The sequence below is a fragment of the Hylobates moloch genome, unplaced genomic scaffold (assembly GCF_009828535.3).
Source record: "Hylobates moloch isolate HMO894 unplaced genomic scaffold, HMol_V3 SCAFFOLD_13, whole genome shotgun sequence".
NCBI lineage: Eukaryota > Metazoa > Chordata > Mammalia > Primates > Hylobatidae > Hylobates > Hylobates moloch.
In genome coordinates this window covers 102,459,773-102,481,350 of record NW_026652288.1, presented here as the reverse complement: position 1 = coordinate 102,481,350, position 21,578 = coordinate 102,459,773, and the positions used below count along the sequence as shown (strand labels likewise).

Sequence of the window (21,578 nt, the reverse complement as noted above, 5' to 3'; positions counted from 1 at the left end):
ATTGTCACTGGGTGTGTACTGTGTCCTTGAGGTGATTTCTGATTTTTTACTATATATATATTAATTGATTATAGAAAAAAATTATATACATTAGGTATGCAAGGGGAGTGGCTGTGTACCACCTGGAGCATTATGGCACATGTGGGAATTCTTAAACCCTCTAGACAAATATATTCCTTAAAGGAGAAATAAGTAAGCATTGTATTTTGTTAGTGACACAGGGCTGTTTCTGTGTTAAGATGTATGGAAAGAGAGATTAATAACAAAAATAGAACACAAACTAAAGGAGCAGAAAAATGGTTAGGTTCATTCCTTCAGTTGAGAGGGAAATTAATTTCAGCATTTCCTGGCAGCTGAAGCAAAGAAAATGGTAAAGTCTTGAGTTCTCATTGCCACAAGGAGAGCAGTACATACATGTGTCTGGAGGGGAAACCGCTGGTACTATCTAGTAATCCTTAATGAATTTCAGCGATAATCAAGACATGTCATTAGGTTAGACTTCTGCAAAAGAGACTGTGTATTTTCTGCATCTATTGTGTCATAAGGTCTTGCCTGTGGAGCCAAGGACGTAATATCAAAGAGGCAGGTAAGTAGCAGCCCAGGCAGTATTGCTTTCTGATAATTTGGCCTAATCTCAGATGAAGTTTACCAAAGCAAAAAAAGGGGGTCAACCTATTCCCTACATATTCTCTCACAAACATTAGAGGTCTCAAGAGCTTTTGGAAAGTATTAGGTCACATAAACCATGAGCATATTTTCTGACAAATGGATAAAATTCTAACTTCCGTATTGTTGCTCTGTGATTTAATAACTACAAGAGTAAGCAGCAGAATGAGTATTCTGTCCTGAACATTAAAGAGTGTAACATATTCTTAATACAGCCACAAGACATATCTCTGTTGGGGGGCTGCTGGCAGTATCACTGCACTGTGACTAGAACTTCAGGGGTGCCTCTGGCCTAGTTTTTTCAAAAACAGATCTTTGAATTTCCCAAATACTTGGAAAAGAACAGTTTACACCTGGGTTAATGAATTAAAAGTACTAACAGCAGGAACAAGAATTTTTTATCACAAAGAGTAACAATCACGCCTGTAATCCTAGCACTATGGGAGGCCGAGGCGGGTGGATCACAAGGTCAAGAGATTGAGACCATCCTGGCTAACACGGGGAAAGCCCATCTCCACTAAAAATACAAAAAATTAGCCAGGCATGGTGGCATGTGCCTGTAGTCCCAGCTACTCAGGAGGCTGAGGCAGGAGAATGGCCTGAACCCGGGGCGGGTAGAGCTGGCAGTGAGCCGAGATCATGCCACTGCACTCCAGCCTGGGCGACAGAGCAAGACTCCATCCCCCCCCAAAAAAAAAAAAAAAAAATTTCATTAAAAGCATTTAAAAGTAGTATTTACTTCGTCAGTGACTTGACCACAAATACACCTTAACACTGGTTCTGTAGAATATGTACGTAACTCACAAGCAGTCTTGGAGAGGAATCACATACATACTCTCGATTTTCAAGCTCAATTCTGTCATTTTAGGATATAAATTTAAACAAATGCCTTATGATATAGGTTTTTCCTACCCTTAGTTTTAGAAGCTGTCTTCTTCCAGCTAGAGATCACCCACATTTAAGCCTTACTGATACTGTCTCCTGGTTTTGAACCTTTAACAATTTTTGTAGTACTTGTTTGAACGCTTAAGTTTTCTACACTTATTAAACTGGGTCTAATATGCGCAGGACATGATTGTTTTAGTTATCACAAATCAGATATGTGGTTATTTTACAACGTACTTTATAATTAAATACATCTGTTTTATCTATAGGCACATGGTAGCTATTTCAATTTGATAAATATATTAATTCTTTAATCAGACATGCTAAAAAAATAAATTGCTCTATTAAATCTTTAGTAACTAAATTCTTCAAACTTTTTGATACGTGAAGATTCTGAACTTGAATTACACAAGGATGAAAACCTAGTTTAAAATAAAGTATGGGGCCTCACACTGAGTCTGTTAGCACTGATAAAGAAAACCAATGCTAACACAATTGAAACATGTTCTTGCCTCTGCATCTTCTGAAGGAATTAAGAAGGCACACCTATACTCTACCTAACTTGACATATCCAATGATCAACAAATAGTTAGTAGGTATCATTTATGAGCAAAGTTCTGGAGGAGTAACAAAGTGACTAACAGGAGTTTATAATCAGATGGTAGATAAAATTAAAGTCTCTTACAGTTCTAAGGCTTAGTAATAACTTTTTAGTAAGCCTCATATGAACATGTTAGCAGCATTAATGAAAATGACAGCCTTGGCAGCAAAGTGAAATTAGAAAACCTTTTTTATATATTTTACCAAGGAAAATAACAAAATGTTTTGACAAGTACCACGATGTGAAAAAAAGCACCAGTTGACCACGGAGTACAACTGTGAAATGCAAGGCGTGTGAAATTCAAGCATTCAGAGAAAAGCCACATTAAGAGCTTGTTAGACCACGAATCTGGTTATACTGTGGGGTCAAATAATGACCCTAGGTACACAGGTTTCTCTTTCCCTCATTAAAACAGAAAAAAATTTAAAAGATGCTCTCCAATAATAGAATTATAATGTGATTTAAATATTTTTTAATTACTCATCTACACAAATGACCTTTGGTCAAGCACAGGCAAAATAGAAGTTGCAATAATATCTACACGTAATGTGCAGGTTTTAAAAAAATAGTACAAAGTTCATTCACAGTGCACAAGTGAAAACAAGGTAAGTTTTAAATATTTAAACAACATATAGCCATGATCATTCAAAAGGTAAGCGTATTTTAAAGCACATTTCCATACTGCTTGAGCTATAACATATGCCAGCTTAGAGAACTGAGATAACAACCATTACTTTGATCCCCTTTACTGGAAAGCAAAAATACCATATTTCTTTCCTCAGATACATACATCTAGAATAAATACAAAATTATTAACTAAAGATTTTATCTTTTAAACCCATACTCTGACTCTCATCCTATGTCAAATTCCCACACTGTGAAGCTGGGAAGCACCACTCTCTGCCATGTTCCCTACTTATTTTTATACTATTCATTTGCATTTGGAGGCTGAATAATTTGCAGAAAGAAGTCTGCTGGAAAAAACTGTGGAAAATGGGAATACAAAGAGAGGGCAATATCATAAACTACTAGAAAGGTTGATTGTTCCACTCGCAACTACAGCACGGTGGGTTAAACAGGGAAGCTGCAAGAGCCACTTATTTCATACTGTGCACTGCCTAGGTACACTGATTTTTAAAACTGAAGTCCTAGCCAAATTAAGTTTGGATATCATCCATTTACAGTTGTTCAGTCTTCATACAGCTTTGTCCACTCCACTCTTTGCAAATTCTGACATAAAAACAAATGATTCTGTGGCTAGTTCGAATTTAACTTCTGTATATTTAACATCTTTTTGTTTAAATTTGAATCATTTCTGACTTTTGAACTACAGACACAAGACACAGGGTTTACTCTTGAGACTGAATTTTATTTTCTTTCAATAACATCTGCACTTGATAAATACCTAGCTTTCAAGGAAAAATAAAGCATGCTTAGGATGAGATCAGCTAAAAAGAAGAAAAAAAACCCATGAAAGAAGCCACATTACTGTGGGGCATGGAGGGCGTCAGGACTCTCACGTGGGACTTTTAGTAATATTAATTGTTATCATCTATTCACATACATTACAATACTGATCTCCTCAAAGAAATGAAGATCTCCCTCCACCTCTTTTTAAAACTTATACAAAGGGATATGATAACAGTAGTAACTAATATTAGCCTTTTCCTTGGGAGAAATCTGTGCAAATACAGCTGAAGGTATTTCTTTCTCTCTATAGTTGACAGAAGTAAATAATCTATGGTCCTGTTTTACTCTGTAGAAACAGATGTGTAGTTTTAATTGTTATGCTTTACAACTGCAAAAATATTCATTAACATGCATTAACCTGTAAGCACTGGCTAGAGGGGTGTACCCAGTAAGGTCATCTCCTAATCTGTGTATAGAACATAATAGAGCTCTCCTCCCTTTCTATTCACTCCTGTCCCTAGACCTAAAAGAAATAAAAAAAGTCCCTGACTATGCGTCTACCAGCGCATCTGTGCTGCTTAAAGCTGGACCTAGTTTTCTTATCGAACAGTATAAAACAAACATACACTGAATTCCTGATTTCGGAAGTATTTTTTCAGGTCCTCGACTGTGCATACCAAGTGTTACATCTTGAGGGATCGCAACGAAGCATGCATTGATGTAAAACAATAAAATGAGAAGTAGCAACGGCGCTGTCACCAAAAAGCAATTCCAAGAAAATAAGATATAGCAAACTGTAAAATAAAAAACATCACACAATGGACATTTTTATTAACAAAGTAAAGGCTTAGTGAAAAGGCAGCAAATGAGATAGACATTTTAAGTAAAGAAAGCATTTCTTTGCTTGAATGTCCTTTAGCCAATTAAAAAATATTTATTTAAAACACACGAAAATGTTGTGAAGGTAGTATTGTAATTAAATTGCAATAAATTAAACTAAATTTTTCTTTATTCAGCTAAGAGGGGGATGGTCAACATTACTTTAATTGTCTTATGAAAGAAAGCCTTTTTCTGATGCCTAGTTGAAATGTTTGATAATATTCTAAATGAAATTAGTCAATTGATTATCCTTAATCTTCCTCATCCTGTGTCATAATCCAGTGGCTCTGTCAACAGGAAAAAACCACTATTAACAGAAAGCCTAACGTAAGTATACAACATCTAAAATAAATCAATTTCAAATGGATACAGAGAGTGAGAAAACAGCAACTGAATCAAATAGGTAAGCTGGTACTGACTTAGCTTCCAAGGCAAATTTCTTCGCTGGCTATGAAGGGTTGAAATTTCTTTCACTGGATGTACACTGAATTGTTACAATCCAAATTAACCTGTTTTAGGGGTTCTTCTGTTACCCACTTTTCTTTCATGTGGTGAATATAAACTGAATTATCATGGTCAAATAGTTTCTGGGAATAGAATACTACAGACACACACAATGATTTAGCAGGCTACTGTGATTTTATATACAATTGATAACTTTAAAAAATTGCTATATAAGTTTTATTTCAAAACACCTAGCGTCGTATTTCAGGAAAAGAAACTGACATTGAGCAACCTCAGTTAATCCATTAAACTAGTGCCACCACAAATAAGACAACAAACAGAGAACAAGTTTCTTATCTTTGAGGACTGAACCTAATGGCCATACCAATTATAGTATTCCGATTTGTCACTTTAGTACAAAATAGGATGTTAATCCATTACCACTGTTCTTCCATTCGAAAGGCAGCTGATGGTCAAAGCGCCCGTAACACACATCAATTATTTTTATCCCATGACTTTATTGTATGTTTAGAAAGGTGAAACAGCAGAAGAAAAAGAGGCTGGACAAAAGACGTTGATGTTTTTGTTCTCCAGATGTATGCAGAGCTGATTATGAGTACGATTCTGTAAAAATAAACCCATTTAACAAACTGAGGCCAGGGGAGATAAATGCAAAATTTCTAAACAAAGTTTATTACTGCATGATCATAACAGTGTTGAAGCCTAACCGTTTACCTTTGCTAGTTTTACTAAACTTACATCGTCTATCACCTACCTAACAATATTGGCATAACTTTTTTATCAAACATAAGTTAAAAGCATATACTGAAATTAATTGAAGAAGAATCTGTGTATGACTGTATAGCATATAAACATCTTTAGCAAATACTACAATAACAATTAATTAGGAATCCTAAGTGTTAAAACTATACTTGAGAAAGTATTCCTTAGGGTCCTTGGTAACTTTTATAAAATGGTCACAATGAAGCAAGGTTACCATGCTGCCAGATTTATTCTTTTAACTGCATCTGCAGGGTACAAAACAGATCATCTGTCCAGATCACAAGATACTTTGTAAAAGTTCACAGAGTCTTAAGTCACAAGGGTTGAAAAGGGTCTTAGAGACTAGACAGGTAGCAGCAACAGCAACTCTGGATGTCACACTGATCAGCTGAGGGGAGAGACACCATTATGTAAAACACTGGCTGGCTTTCAGCTTCCTCATTTTGTTAAAAAACAGAAATACAGCTTATATTTTTAATGGGGCTTCCGAGGCTTTCATCAATTTTTCCCTGCAAAGCACATACAGATCGGTAAACAAAACTATCATGTAAGCTCTGATGCTAAAGGGGAGATCAAGAAGGTACTAAAGATGTTTATTTCTAATAGTAAGTATTCACGGTAACTATCGCGATTAGGGTGATACTGTAACACTTAATGGTTTTAAAATAAAATATTCATACATAAAAGATGTAGAAACATTTATGAACATGGACACTTATAAAACACAAAAATTATGTTTAGCTTGTGTTAAAGATGATTATGTATTTTTGTATATTTCCATATATCTGTCTTAACTTTTTTTTTGGAGACAAGAGTCTCGCTCTGTCGTCCAGGCTGGAGTGCAGTGGCACAATTTCTGCTTACTGCAACCACTGCCTTCCAGGTTCAAGTGATTCTCCTGACTCAGGCTCCCGAGTAGCTGGGATTACAGGCATGTGCCAGCACGCCTGGGCAATTTTTGTATTTTTATTAGAGACGGGGTTTCACCATGTCGGTCAGGCTGGTCTCTAACTCCTGACCTCAAGTGATCCACCCGCCTTGGTCTCCCTAAGTGCTGGGATTACAGGAGTGAGCCACCGCACTGGCCTGTCTTAACTTACTAGAGAAACAAATGAAATAAAGTTACAAAGCTTTATTTTCAAGTTTCCTAGGTCTTGTTTCTCTCTTCCATTGCTGGCATATTGTTCTGAATGATGTACCATGGAAGTTGTACTTCCCTTTCCACCCTGATAGACTATAGGCAAGAGGAATAAAGTAATGTCAACTACAGCTCAATTCTTTACACCTAGAAAATGAGTCACCTGCATATTATACAGTATCTTAGCTCTGTGTTCACCTTTGTTCTATTCAAAATGAGTTCTAGAGGATATTTTTAGTTCAGCCAGAAGGCAATCAAGTTATTCAAAGCAACACTATACAAATGAAATTCGGAAACTAGTTTCAGAGATTCACGCCATTGAAATTACCGCATAAGTGACAAGCAGGATGTAAGTGAAGCAGAATGATAAACTATTAAGAAAAGTGTAATTTTGTATTTAGTCAGCACCAATACAGTTATAGAATTTTTACTCACTTAATATAATTTATTTCTCCTGATGAAGAGCTTCAATGAAAGCGTCAAGTTTTTCTTGAATTTCTCTAACTTTCTCTGTGGAGATAAAAATAAATTAAAGAAAAACATTTATTTTTCAAAGGTATCACAAATCAGGAGATAATTATTTACTAAATGGTTGGTATACTTAACTATTTGTGGGAAAAAGAAAAATATGAGTCTCACCATACCACCTTTTACCCAAATAAGTCCAGATGGATTATAGTAGTAGGTCTCAGACATTTTTTGGAAGTGGGAGGAGAAACTGACTGACCCCTTTGAGGATCTAATAAAAACTCTGGACTCTTAACATGGAAAAAAGCATGTATTAAGTACGTGTACAATTATGTAGAGAATTTTAAGGAATTCTCAGATTCTCTGAAGCCCAATTAAGAACACACAGTTAGTAATGTCTGGATCATAGGAAAATATAAAACAATGAAACCATTTTAAAAAACTAAAAGAAAATAGAGGTGGCCTTAGACTGGGAAATGACTTTACACATAAAGTAGTAAGAGTTACAAAGGAAAAGAATCAATCAATATGGCCATATTGAAATGTATACTTTTATTTATATGTGATAAAATTAAAAGACAAAGGAAGCTGTGGGAGATGCTTGCAACAAACACGAGAAGCGCAACCACAGGCACGTGCCACCATGCCTGGCTAAGTTTTTATTTTTAATTTTTTTGTGGAGACAGAATCTCACTTTGTTGGCCAGACTGGTCCTAACACCTGGGCTCAAGTGATCCTCCTGCCTTGGCCTCCCAAAGTCCTGGGATTACAGGTGTGAGCCACTGTGCCTGGACTCCTATTTTAAAACACAGGTTATAGTAAGCATGATAAATATTTTTGTCCTTTTAATGTAATTTAACATATTAGTGGAAATGATCAATTAAGGTGGGTTGGCTGGTTCAAAGCGAGTGACCTAGAGGCAAAACTGGCAAGCGTTCTACTTTCTCTATGTAGGAAAACCATGTAAGATGCATTTAATATTTGACATTTATATCTTTTATATTTAAAAGTAAATAATCTGCAGTTGAAGATATAAGTATTCCTTTTTACCAGCGAGGCAGCATTAGTGATGAGTACCCAAGAAAATGAAGAATTGTCCTTTTTATGAATTCTTATTAGCATTGCAGGAACTCAAAAAAGCCTACCATGGTTGGATATAAAGAACATAACATTTTCCTATTCTTTTTCCAGTAATTTATTCTTTTCATATTATTTTTCCAGTAATGTAAAACTTCTAGGTCTCGCTATGTTGCCCAGACTAGACTCAGACTCCTGGGCTCAATTGACCCTGCTGCCTCAGCCTTCTGAGTAGCTGAGACTACAGGTGGGCGCCACTATGCCTGGCTGAAGCGCTTCTTATTCTAGGTATTAGATTCAGACTGATATAAAATCTGTGTGTGTGCCTGTGCGGGGGGAGGGGGGGAGTCCAATTGTTTTTTTGTTGTTGTTTTTTTTTCTTTTTCGAGACGGAGTCTCGCTCTGTCGCCCAGGCTGGAGTGCAGTGGCGCAATCTCAGCTCACTGCAAGCTCCGCCTCCCAGGTTCACGCCATTCTCCTGCCTCAGCCTCTCCAAGTAGCTGGGACTACAGGCGCCCGCCATCACGCCCGGCTAATTTTTTTGTATTTTTCAGTAGAGACAGGGTTTCACTGTGGTCTCGATCTCCTGAACTCGCGATCCACCCACCTCGGCCTCCCAAAGTGCTGGGATTACAAGCGTGAGCCACCGCGCCCGGCCCAATTGTTTTAATCAAGCTATGTATTGAGAAAATATGATAATAGTTATTATGAAGGCAGCATTAACCCCTTATATATAAAATTAAACTAGAGAAACTTAAAAAAAAAATCCTAACCCATCTCTTAGAAGTTGAGTCTCAATATTTTGGTAGGCTGACTTCCATTTTTTAAGCAGCAGACAAACCAGTAAATTTTCTTGCTTTCCCAAAATAAGGCCACATTCTTAGTTTTAAAATTAATCCATCTAGTTGCTTAGAAACAGCTTAACCTATTTTTTTTCATTGAATGTAAGAAAGTTTCACATCAGTTCATCAGTTGAAGGATTTTCAAAAAGTGGGGAGGTTAGTAGAAAGACATTTTCTAAATTGTTACCTAGAATCCCGGAAATGAATGTGGTCTTAAAAAAAAAAATCATCTAACTTAAATCACGCAACACATGGGAATCTCAAACAGGTGCTTCTCTCCACATTTCATTGAGAAATATTTCTACCTGGAAATGCTGTACTGTATGAAGAGAAGAAAACCAACTCCATTTGATAACACGACTTGAGTGCAACAGGGCAGCGCATGGCCAGGTCTACCCATCCTTTTGTCCTACCGGTGACCCCCATCCTAAGCTGGATGGACTACTGCAGGGGGGTGGTACAGTAGCCTCACTCCCTACAAGAGACTATTCGGAGCAAGATCCAATTGGATTGAAGGATACCAAGAGCCACTCTGATGCAGGTGTCTCACTCTGTAAGGTCTAAATGAAAATCAGATTTTTCTAAAATTAACAGGTAAGCAGTTTTTTTCCTAAATAAAAGCAAAAAGACTATTTAATGTACTTTAATACGAAAACCACAAAATGAAAAAATGCCAAATTTCCCTTAGATATTTACGATTAGAATATCAGGACACAGTACTACCATGCCTTGAAACCTCAGGAATAACAAAGGACACTTAACTAAGTTACCAGGAAGCAACGGGGGCAGGAGGTGTGAACGGAGGGGAGACTGGAGGTGAGTGTTAAAAGAGCAATTATGATAAATGTATCCTTTAAACATTAACTACAGAACATTTATTTCTTTGTTCTCTCACTTTCACAAGGCACTTGATACAGTGATATTAGGACACAGAAGACAGCCTCCCTTGGAGAAGCATTCCTGGCTTACTCTGCTGTGATGTATCTACTATGTATTTCCAAATTTGGCGTTTCATTTGGTTCTCATACAACCTTGCAGGTATCATTGCTAAATATGAGGACGTTAAAGCCTGGAGAGTTAGCCTTGTCTACACTTCTCTGATTAAGAAACACACACTACATCTGCTACCACGTTTGTTTGACGCAGAGTCTTGCACTGTCACCCAGGAGTGCAGTGATGCAAACACGGCTCACTACAGCCTCGACCTCCAGGCTCACGCGATTCTCCCACCTCAGCCTCCCAAGTAGCTGGGACCACAGGCATGCGGCGCCACACCTGGCTAATTAAAAAAAATTTTTTTTGTCAAGATGCTGGTCTTTTGCCCAGGCTGGTCCCGAAGTCTTGGCCTCAAGCAATCCTCCCCACTCAGCTTCACAAACTGCTGGAATTACAGGGCGTGAGCTACTACACCCAGTCTGCTACCATACGTTAACTCATAATAACAAAGTAAAGCTCACAGTGACAAAGCAAATGCTGTTATTTTAAGTCTATTTCGTCTTTTTTAAGTATTACCTTTGACTTAAAATAAGACGCATTTCAGGGAGAATCGCTTGAACCCGGGAGGCGGGGGTTGCAGTGAGCTGAGATCGTGCCACTGCATTCCAGCTGGCAATATAGCGAGACTCCGTCTCAAAAAAAAAAAAAAGACGCATTTCAGTAAAAATCAGGGAACAAAATAGTTACTGACACCTCCTAAGTAGTCTATGACTAAGGATGACCAAACAGTACATAATATGCTATCATATTCTGATGAAAATTATGCCCTCTTGAGGAGACTAAATCGACACACACTTGGAGAAGCCCTTGGAGAACAATACAGGAGTACAAAATGGGCCCAAAAATGCTCAGCGTCTTCAGTGTCTGGAACAAGGCCTGATCACTGCGTACGGTCAATCAATGATAAACGAAGTTGCCCAAAATATGGCACAGAAAATAAAGGCTGTGGTTTTCAAAGGGAAAAACTAACTTAGCTGGCTTCATGAATACTACACTAGTGATCAAGAGGGAGGAAGACAGGAAGAGCGAGAGCAAGCCTGGGAACAGGAGGCAAGATACACATAGATAATGAAAGTCAAGGAAAGCTGGTGGCTCACACCTGAACCAGACAAGCAACACAGAACAGGATACTCGGGTCCAACAACACAAGTGGGAAAAAAAATCCCTTCACCTTAATGGTTGCATCTTATTATCAAGGCTGAAAGATGCTGGCTATGTATACATATTCACCTGCAGCTTTAGAAACTACATTCTGATTTCTTGCTTTTCAAGAAAGCTACATTACAAATAATAAGCAGAATTATTTCTCATAAATTCATTTATTTTAAATTTTGATACAAGTTTCCAAGAATGTCTGTATACTAACTGTGCCATCTGGCTGCCCGTTATCCATAAACAATGAAGTTGAATGTCGGCAACAAAAACTTCCTACTTTCTGATCCTTCAAATTAATGCTTCAGTATCACAGTGCTTTCAAATTTCAAAAATATTATTGTAACTATTTCACCATTAGAAATTGCTTTGTCTCAGAAATATGTGTATGGATCAGCATGACTAATTATAAAGCAAACTCATATTTCCATTAAATATTTGAATTAAATATTCACAAATAAAGAATAAAATTTGTGATTTACTTGGTAAATTAAACCAACTCAGGAAGGGATTAACAAACTGCTATTTCTGTTATACAGAAATAGCTACTTCTACGTGTAGTGAATACTGAGTCTACTTTCCATTTATCCAATGTTTACTTAAAAGATGAGCTATTTCAAACATCAATTCACTGTGCTTCTTGATTGAGTCATGAATATTCCCATAATCCCCAACTCATAAACCGTCTCAGTGAATGAAGTTCCTTCTCTTTTTTCTTTTCTTCAGCTGACTTGACACCCATTCATGTTTTGGGTCTCTTTATCTCTACATGAAATGATACTCCTACTCTCATTTTCTTTTTGGGTCTTCTGATACTTGCTCTAAAAGTCTCAAATATAGACTAATCTGTAATTAGGTTTTGAATACACTGTGAATACCAAAAGGCCAAACCCGGGAGAAGGTTCACTTCAGTGGTTAATAACAGTTTAGAACAGGAACAAAGAACCACACACAAAACACTAACACATGCCCTGAAATAAACCTTTTAAAACTTTTGATGTTTTTAAAGAAAGCAAGCTGCCAACTTACTAATGCAGTGTACTTTAAGCAAACCACACATCCAAAGATCCAAATGTACCTTAATAGAACTGTTTTATAACATGCTGCATAAGCACTTTGTGTTAAGCTTTAAGACACCCTCTAAGTGAGATTCTACTGTAAAAAAGCTATTCACTATAGTACTGAAAAGTAAAGGAACGCTTCTTATTATGTAATATATATTGTTCATGAAAAGGTTTGCTTTTTATTAAACAATTACACTATATACTGGCCCTTTAGAAGTTCAGTATTTTAATGAATCTAGGGTGTGGGGGAAACAAAAAAAGGAAGAAAAGGTCAACAAGAAACTACACTCAAGATTCTCAAAACTGTAGTTAAAATCTTAGAGTTAGCCCAAGAAAAAAGGTGCATCTTTTACAGCTGATGAAAGTTGAACCAAAGAGATAGACAAAGGAATATGATTAAATCTAGCACTTGGATCTTCTGAATCTCAGTTCTGTAGATTTTTTTCCTTGAAATAGGCATGATTATTTTTTAACACTCAATGAAGACAAACAGAATACTCCTGCATGTTACAGAAGAAGGAGGCATCAATTCACACGTCCAGGAAAACTGTTAAAAAAGACTGGTACAGTACTCTGAAAGCTGAGATTCCCAGATTTCTGGGGCCTGTAAAGGCTGGGTTAGCTCCATTGCTTCAAAAACTCAAATGGAAATCTTCACTTGGACTAGACACACATCCCCTCTCCTACTGACTGGGAACTCTAACTGGTGGTTGTATTTCTAAAGAGAAGAATGTAACTGCACTGTTGCAGACAAACTCTTCTGTAACATGGACTTCACAGGATTAATAATGAAAGAAACATTTGATGAAATTTTTTTTTAAGAATCCCTAGTCTAACACCTTTAATAATCTATGGGGCAGTTATTTTATATGATTTTTATAAAGCAGAGAACATTTTGTAATGTGTATCATTTAAAATATATGACAATGTGGTATTTGCCATTAACCTCATAACTGGATAAGTCACAGTCCTAGCTTTATCTATAAAATGAAGGAATTTGTCCAGGAGAATTCAAAGTCCACACTAATTTAAACTCATGATTAAAATGTATTGTTCTAATTCATTATATAACTTCATCTTGAAAAATTTTTGTTTATTCCTTAGTATCATTTATTGGATATTAATCCTCTAGTAAAATATGTAACCACAAATTGCCATATCATTCTCATGGGGCTTCATAATTCATTTTGGAAAGATCATTTTTATAACGTATTTTTTCTGAGCATTAATGGGGAGAACAGCAAGGACTGCTTGTATAAATTCTCTACTTACTAAAAAGTCTGTCATTTAAAATCACTCAGCCCAGCATAGCACTGCTTGCTATGTAATAGATGTCCATGAATATTCATGCATTCATAGTTGAGTGATCTAACTTAAACAATACTTAATCATTAAAGGAGATTATTTAAAAATTGCTATTTTGTGACCCCCATAAAGTATAATTTAGAAAGAAAGTAACCTTAAGAAAGTCTGTGAGGTAAATTACAACTTATGCCTGCTGAATATATATAAAAAGCTCCATAGCAATTTGTTGATAAATTCAGCTTTTTTTTCTTTTTTTTTTTGTAACAGAGTCTCACGCTGTCGCCCAGGCTGGAGTGCAGTGGCACGATCTCGGCTCACTGCAACCTCCACCTCCCGGTTTCAAACGATTCTTCTGCCTCAGCCTCCAGAGTAGCTGGGACTACAGGCACGCATCACCATGCCTGGCCAATCTTTTTGTATTTTTATTAGTGATGGGGTTTCACCATATTGGCCAGGCTGGTCTCGAACTCCTGACCTCGTGATGCACCCACCTCGGCCTCCCAAAGTGCTGGGATTACAGGCGTGAGCCACCGTGCCCGGTCAGATAAACTCAGCTTTAAAAAAAAAAACTCTTATAACACAGCATTTCTACCAGGCTCCTTTTGGCTAGTACAATTAAAACCTCTTCAAATACTTTCTATATATTTTAAGGCCTACTCCCCAAAAGGCTTCGGTGTGAACATGAATTAGCCTTATACTTAGGCTTTTATACTTGTTAGACCACTCAACTTTCTTAAGTGGATGGCAATCCTAATTTCGGCTCAGTTATAATGATTATGGCTCTGACTTAACTAATAAAAAAAGTAGTACTTGGCTGGGCGCAGTGGCTCACACCTGTAATCCCAGCACTTTGGGAGGCTGAGGCGGGCGGATCACATGAGGTCAGGAGTTCAAGATCACCCTGGCCAACATGGTAAAACCCCATCTCTACTAAATATACAAAAATTAGCCAGGAGTGGTGGCGGGTGCCTGTAATCCCAGCTACTTGGGAGGCTGAGGCAGGAGAATCACTTGAATCCAGGAGGCGGAGGTTGCAGTGAGCCAAGATCATGCCACTGCACTCTAGCCTGGGTGACAGAGTGAGACTGTCTCAAAAAAAAAAAAAAAAAAAGAAAAAGAAAAAGAAAAAGGTAGTACCATTCCAGGTGCTTGTCAATGTCAATGAGTGTAAAATCTTGAACTTCTGGCTCCCTGATATTTACTAAAAGGATCAGCCGCAAAAAGAAATAATATTTATGGGAGACCATATGGAGGACATACAGTTCATCTATTTCTCTGGATACTATGTATTTTATCTTTAGATAAGCCAAACCAAAAAGCTACATGTTTGGATAGCATCATTTTCCCTAGAACTGCACGTTAGCCTACACGAGAAACATTACAACAAAGGGCCCCATGATATTCATGATCATATGTAGCCATTAAATTCACTGTATCATCTAACTCAATGTCCATTTTAAGGGAAACTTCTCTCAGTTGTGCGTACCAAGGAGACCCATGCTTCTCCTAAGCAACTGCTGTGTTGTTGTCTGATAGCCACCATGAGTGATGGAATGACCTCTACTTTCCATTTTGTATCTGCCAGCCACCAGGAAACTGAGGGCTAAATTTGCAGCTTACCTCTAGCAAAGTCCCAGCATACTTTGGAGATAGGCAAGTTTGGTTCTAGACTGCCACAATAAAGCGTATATCACAATAAAGTGAGTCACATAAGGTTTTTTGGTTTTCCAGTGCATTTAAGTTACATTTACAGTACACTGTAATATATTAAATGTGTAATAGCATTATGTCTAAAAAGACAATGTATATACCTTACTTAAAAATACTTTATTGCTAACAAATGCTAAGGATCATCTGAGCCTTCAGCAAGTCATAATCTTTTTGCTGGTGGAGAGTCTGGCCCTGACGTTGATGGTTGCTGACTGATCAGGGTGGTGGTTGTTGCAGGTTAGGGTGGCTATGGCAATTTCTTAAAATAAGACAACAATTGTAGTTTGCTGCACTGATTGTTTCTTCCTTTCATGAAATATTTCACAGTAGGATGTGATGCTGTCTGATAGCATTTTACCCACAATGGGTAATTTTGGGTAAATTTTACCCAAATTTACTCAAATTTTTCTTCTTTAAAAATTGGGAGATTATCTTCTCAAACCCTGCAGCTGCTTTATCTACTAAGTTTATGTAATATTCTAAATCCTTTACTGCCATTTCGACAATGTTCACAGCATCTTCACCAGGAACAGATTCTATCTCAAACCACTTTCTTCAAACTGAGACTGCCAAAAAAAAAAAAAAAGAAAGAAAAAAGAAACCACTTTCTTTGCTTGTCCATAAAAAGCAACTTTTCATCTGTTCAAGTTTTATCATATTACAAGAGAACTAATTCTAGTTCTATTGCTGTCTCTACCATATCTGAGGTTACTTCCTCCTCTTAAGTCCCAAACTCTTCAAAGTCATCCATGAGGGTTGGAATCAACTTCTTCCAAACTGTTAATGGTGACATTTTGACCTCCTCCCATGAATCCTGAATGGTCTTAACAGCATCTAAAATGGTGAGTCCTTTCCAGAAGCTTTTCCTTTTTTTTTTTTTTTCCTAAATCCATCAGAGGAATCACTATCTACGGCAGCTAGGGCCTTAAGACACATATTTTTAAAATAATAAGACTTCAAGGTTGAAAGTGTTCCTTGATCCATGGGCTGCAGAATGGATGTTGTGCTAGCAGGCACAAAAACAACATTAATCTCCTTGTACATCTCCCTCAGAACACTTGCTTCACCAGATGCATTGTCAATGAGCAGTAATATTTTGAAAGAAAACTTTTCTGAGCAGGTCTCAAGAGTTATAATATTCGGTAAACCATGCTGTAAACAGATGTGCTGTCATCCAGGCTTTTTGTTCCACTTTTAGAAAACAAGCAGGGTAGATTTAGCATAATCCTTAAGGGCCCTACGATTTTCAGAATGGTAAATTCTTTAGGTTGGCATCAACTTAAAGGTACCTGCTGCATTAGCACCCAAAAGGAGGAATAGCCTCTCCTTTGAAGCCTCGAAGCCTGGCATTGACTTCTCTCCAGCTATTAAACTACTAGATGGCATCGTCTTCCAATAGATGGCTATTTCATCTGCATCAAGAATCTGTTGTTTAGCATAACCACCTTCATCAATTATCTTAGTTAGATCTTCCTGATAACTTGCTGCAGCTGCTACATCAGCACCTTGCACTTTTATGTTGCAGAAATGGCTTTTTTCCTCTTAAACCTTATGAACCAACCCTTGCTAGCTTCAAATTTTATTCTTCAGCTTCCTCACCTCTCTCAGCTTTCGGACAATTGAATAGAGTTAGGGACTTGCTCTGGATTAGGTTTTAGCTTAAGGGAATGTTATGGCTGGTTTGATCTTCTATCCAGACCAGTAAAACTTTCTGTGTCTCAGGCAATAAGGCTGTTCTGCTTTATCATTCGTGTGTTCACTGGAATAACACTTTTAATTTCCTTCAAGAACTTTTCTTTTGCATTCACAATTTGGCTAATGGCCCATTTTGGCTTTCAACGAACCTCCTTTACTAAGTTTAATCATTTCTAATTATTGATTTAAAGTGAGATATGGCACTCTTTCTTTCACTTGAACATGTAGAGGCCATTGCAGTGTTATTAGCTGGCCAAATTTCAATATTGTTTTGTCCTAGGGAACAGGGAGGCCCTGAAGAGGAGAAGAGAGACAGGGAATGTCTAGTTGGTGGAACAGCCAGAATACACACGTTTACTAAGTTCACTGACTAATATGGGCACAGTTAGTGGTACCCAAAACAGCTACAATACAAACATCAAAGATCACTGATGATAGATCACCACGACAGGCAGAATAATAATGGAAAAATTTGAAATATTGCAAGAATTACCAAAATGTGACAGTGACATGAGGTGAGCACATGCTGTTGGGAAAATAGTGCCAACAGGCTTGTTCCACGCAGGGTTGCCACAAAACTTCTACTGTTAAAAATGCAATAACTGTGAAGTGCAATAAAGTGACATGCAATAAAATGAGGTCTGCCTGTCTGTAGAACCCTTGAGTGTGCATTTTGAGGGGCACCAATTCTATCTTAAAGTTTACTTTATTTCACTTGCCTGGATTTTCCTTTTCTTTCAACCCAAATTTTTCACTTAGTTTTATCTTTTGCATACGATATATGTAAGCTGCCTCAAATTCCTTTGGAATATGCCAGGGAATTAATAAACAAACTAACAAGCTAGTCCATAGGAGATATATTATTAGCCAGCTGATTCCCATAACACACCACAATATTCTAAAAGTGGTCATTTTATACTGGTAATAGTTTTTAAATCAGTAATTTAAGAACATTCTGCAGGGCCATGGAGGGACAATATTTGTTACATAAAACCTTGCATAAATAATTTCTGCATGGGAGAAAAAGTAAATTACTTTTATTTCTGCTGAATTCTTAGAAAACCCAATGATATCAGTATCTATTCCTATAATACTTATTTTCAGCAACAGAAGTAAAAGCATAAATGTTTATGGGATTTATGATCATCTTTTTAAATGTAAAAAATGAATAGATTTTACCATAAGATTACAATGATTTACTCTGAAATATTTTACTTTTGTATCCAATACATAAGATGCTCCACACTTAAATTACGACAAAAAACTTAAAAAGTTATTTTATATGTTAACTCATTAATGATATATTGTTTTCTCAAAGAAGAGTTACATTACATTATTTCAAAATGAATACATTCATTTTGCTCCCTGACAAAAATCAAAATATCGATAATACATTTTAAAAAATATGATTTAGGCAATTAATTGGGAAGACTAAAAAAGATCAGTAAAATATTCTTAGTCAATTAAATGCTTTAAAAATTCATCTTTTTTTCTTTTTCTCTTATTCCTAAAATTGTACTTTTCCCTGATTTAGTTAGGAGGAAAGCAGAAACGTTCTAAGAAAAGGAAAACCACCCAGGCAGCCCTTAAAGAGATAGGCATCATTTATCACCTGCAAAGACAGATTTATAAGAGGGCCCCTTCTGTTCCTTTAAGACTGCAAAACAGATGGGAAGTGAATGGACAGTCAATGGGACAAGAAAACACACGGGAGGTGCTGCTGTATGCATGTTCCCAGCATAAGAAAGAGGTCAAGATTGTAACTGCATGACTGGGTCCTGGAAAGGGTCTTTCTTCAAGCTGTTACAAAGACAAACACTGTTCCTCATCCTGCTGTCAAACTGTTATAAATATTGGTTTGTCAAAAGACCTTCAGTGCTGAAGCTTTAAAAAGGAGGCATAACAGACGAATGAATCATGAGAATGATTCTTAAACAGTCAGTTCATCACTGTAATTTTAAAAGTAAAAGAAAGTATAAGATCAGAGAATGTAATTCCGACTTATAAACCAAACTAAAAATTTATAAAAAAAAGAAATTAAAAATTGTAGGTTTTAATAAAATTATGAATTAGGTGAGATGAAAGCAAAAATGAAATACAAGTTCCAACTCTTAAAAAAATGGTATATTAGGATAAAGTATGAAACTTAGCACAAGAAGAACAGGTATTCATGTTAGGCTGATTTCAGAAGTTCTTGGTTTATCACTGAGTTTATCTTACAGAGGTGCTGTTTATCACAACTGAGTGAGAATCAGACTCAGAAAAATAAAAATAACTTCTAAACTAATTTCATTTATTCCATTAAACTGGAAAATCACCTTTAAGTCACAATTTCTTTTCTATTGAAAAGAACAATCACAAAATTCAACTGGCACTGAGTATACATAGATTTATAAACCTAGAATTATCTTTTTTGAGGAATGAAAACATTATGTACCTCTTTAGGAGGCAAATTCATTGTTATAGATCCTTAACACATACTAAAAATCACACAAAAAAGAAGCCAAATTATATGAACTTGGTTGTCTATGGTTACCACAAACACAACCCCAGAGACTAATGATGAACAGAATACCTAAACAATTCTAAAAAAGTCCTATCTGTAACACATATGATTAGCCCCAGCTTTGCCATAAATATTTATGTAATTGGCTTAACCATTTACGTCAATGAACGTTAATTTCTCTATCTGAACAATGGGCATAATGCCTCATATGACTTTACAAGACACACATGGACAAGCAGAAGTTTTGTAAACTGTAAAGCACTACATAAATGTGAGGGCCAGATCCTAGAGTTTCAAGTAGGATATGGACTCCAAATTACCAAATGATTTAGTTACATGGAAGCATTTCCTTCCTTCCTTTCCTTCCCTCCCTCCCTCCCTTCTTTCCTTCCTTCCTCCTTCCCTCCCTCCCTCCCTTTCCTTTTTTCTAAGTTTTGAAATTTTTTTTCCCTTTATTTCTTCTTAAAAACAAAAACAAACGTGGGATCTATGTGCAGAATGTGCAGGTTTGTTACACAGGTATATGTGTGCCATGGTGGTCTGCTGCTCCTAAGTCCTCTAAGTTCCCTCCCCTCACCCCCCACGCCCCAACAGGCCCTGGTGTATGTTGTTCCCCTCTCTGTGTCCATGTGTTCTCAATGTTCAATTCCCACTTATGAGTGAGAACATGCGGTGTTTGGTTTTCTGTACATGGAAGTATTTTCTAGTCCTGAATGCATGCCTGGGTCATTATTTTCTCTTAAATTTTCAGTAATCTTGGGAAAAAATAATGTCAGTAGAAGTGAGACTCAAAGAGCTAACCTTTGTAATAGAGATTAGAGTTCACAGTAGCTACTAGACTGCATGGAAGGTTCAACCCATTAGTTTTAAGATGAAAATGAGCATCTTTGAAGAGAGAAAGGAGATATAATGAATACACAAGCACACAACGGAAGGCCAGGTCCCAAATACAGGTATGGGATTACTGTTCAAAGCAGAGTGATTTTCAGTACATGCTATGCTATAATATGGCTTCCAGAATACTTGAACTATATAAAGTAACGGGTACTATAGGCTTCATTTTTAATAATGCTGCTTATTCCTCTTAATGAACATTTCTGAAATAAGTTTATAAGAAGAAAATGAAAAAAAATTCAGCCCACTGAGCGATGGAAAATTAAAACTAGGGGCGATGACAATGAGCTGAAGATGTGTGGGTATAAGAAGCCAACCTGAGACCTCTTCGTGAAAAATGTGTTCCAGAAATTATGTCCCTAGGACCACATTCAAAATTGTCTTAAACTACAGTGCTAATCTCTGGGTGGTGGCAATCATTTTTTAAAATTTTGCCATCTATAGTTTCTAATTTCCCACAATGCATATACACTAGCTCTGTCATAATAAAAAGGATGTTAAAAAAAAAAAAAAACCCTCAAATTCCAGTAGTGTACTTTGGTAAAGATCAGTCTAAAGACAGATCTGTACATATGACACAGTCTATGAAGCAGTGCCAACAAAAGGAGAGACTAAAGATAAAAAGGCTTTAATTCTTGGCCCAGAAAAGAGATCTAACTGAAGTTAATACAAAACAGCAAACTTCTACTGCTCAGAATATTGAAACTAGAGAATAGATGAATGAGCTGTTCTAAGAGAAATTAAAATGAAATATTCTGTACACAGGAGGTAATAATGAAAGAATCTTAAACGGGTGATACAAGTGTGAAAACCGTGAGTTCAATAAAGATTTTGATTTATTTTCAGATGATAGATCTATGATGCATAGTTACAGGATATGAGAATTCACTGTGAATCCCCCAACCACCGAGGATGGTATCATGATTAGCAATGACCATGTGGTCCCATGAAATGTCCCTCAGCATCACAACCAGCAATAGGTTACTTGGAAAAATATCTGTTACGTTTAAGATAGAACACATTGTGTATTAGCTTCATCATTTCCATGAATAGGATAATTAAG

General features: G+C 36.7%; 1 long non-coding RNA gene across 1 annotated transcript; it reads right to left on the bottom strand.

The window, feature by feature from the left end:
* Positions 1 to 3,500: 3,500 nt before the first annotated feature.
* Positions 3,501 to 7,316, bottom strand: LOC116479976 (uncharacterized). The gene is made up of 2 exons (XR_004251177.2): positions 7,242 to 7,316; positions 3,501 to 5,509 (listed from the first exon to the last, which is right to left on the bottom strand). It is a non-coding gene; the product is annotated as an uncharacterized LOC116479976 (long non-coding RNA).
* Positions 7,317 to 21,578: the final 14,262 nt, after the last annotated feature.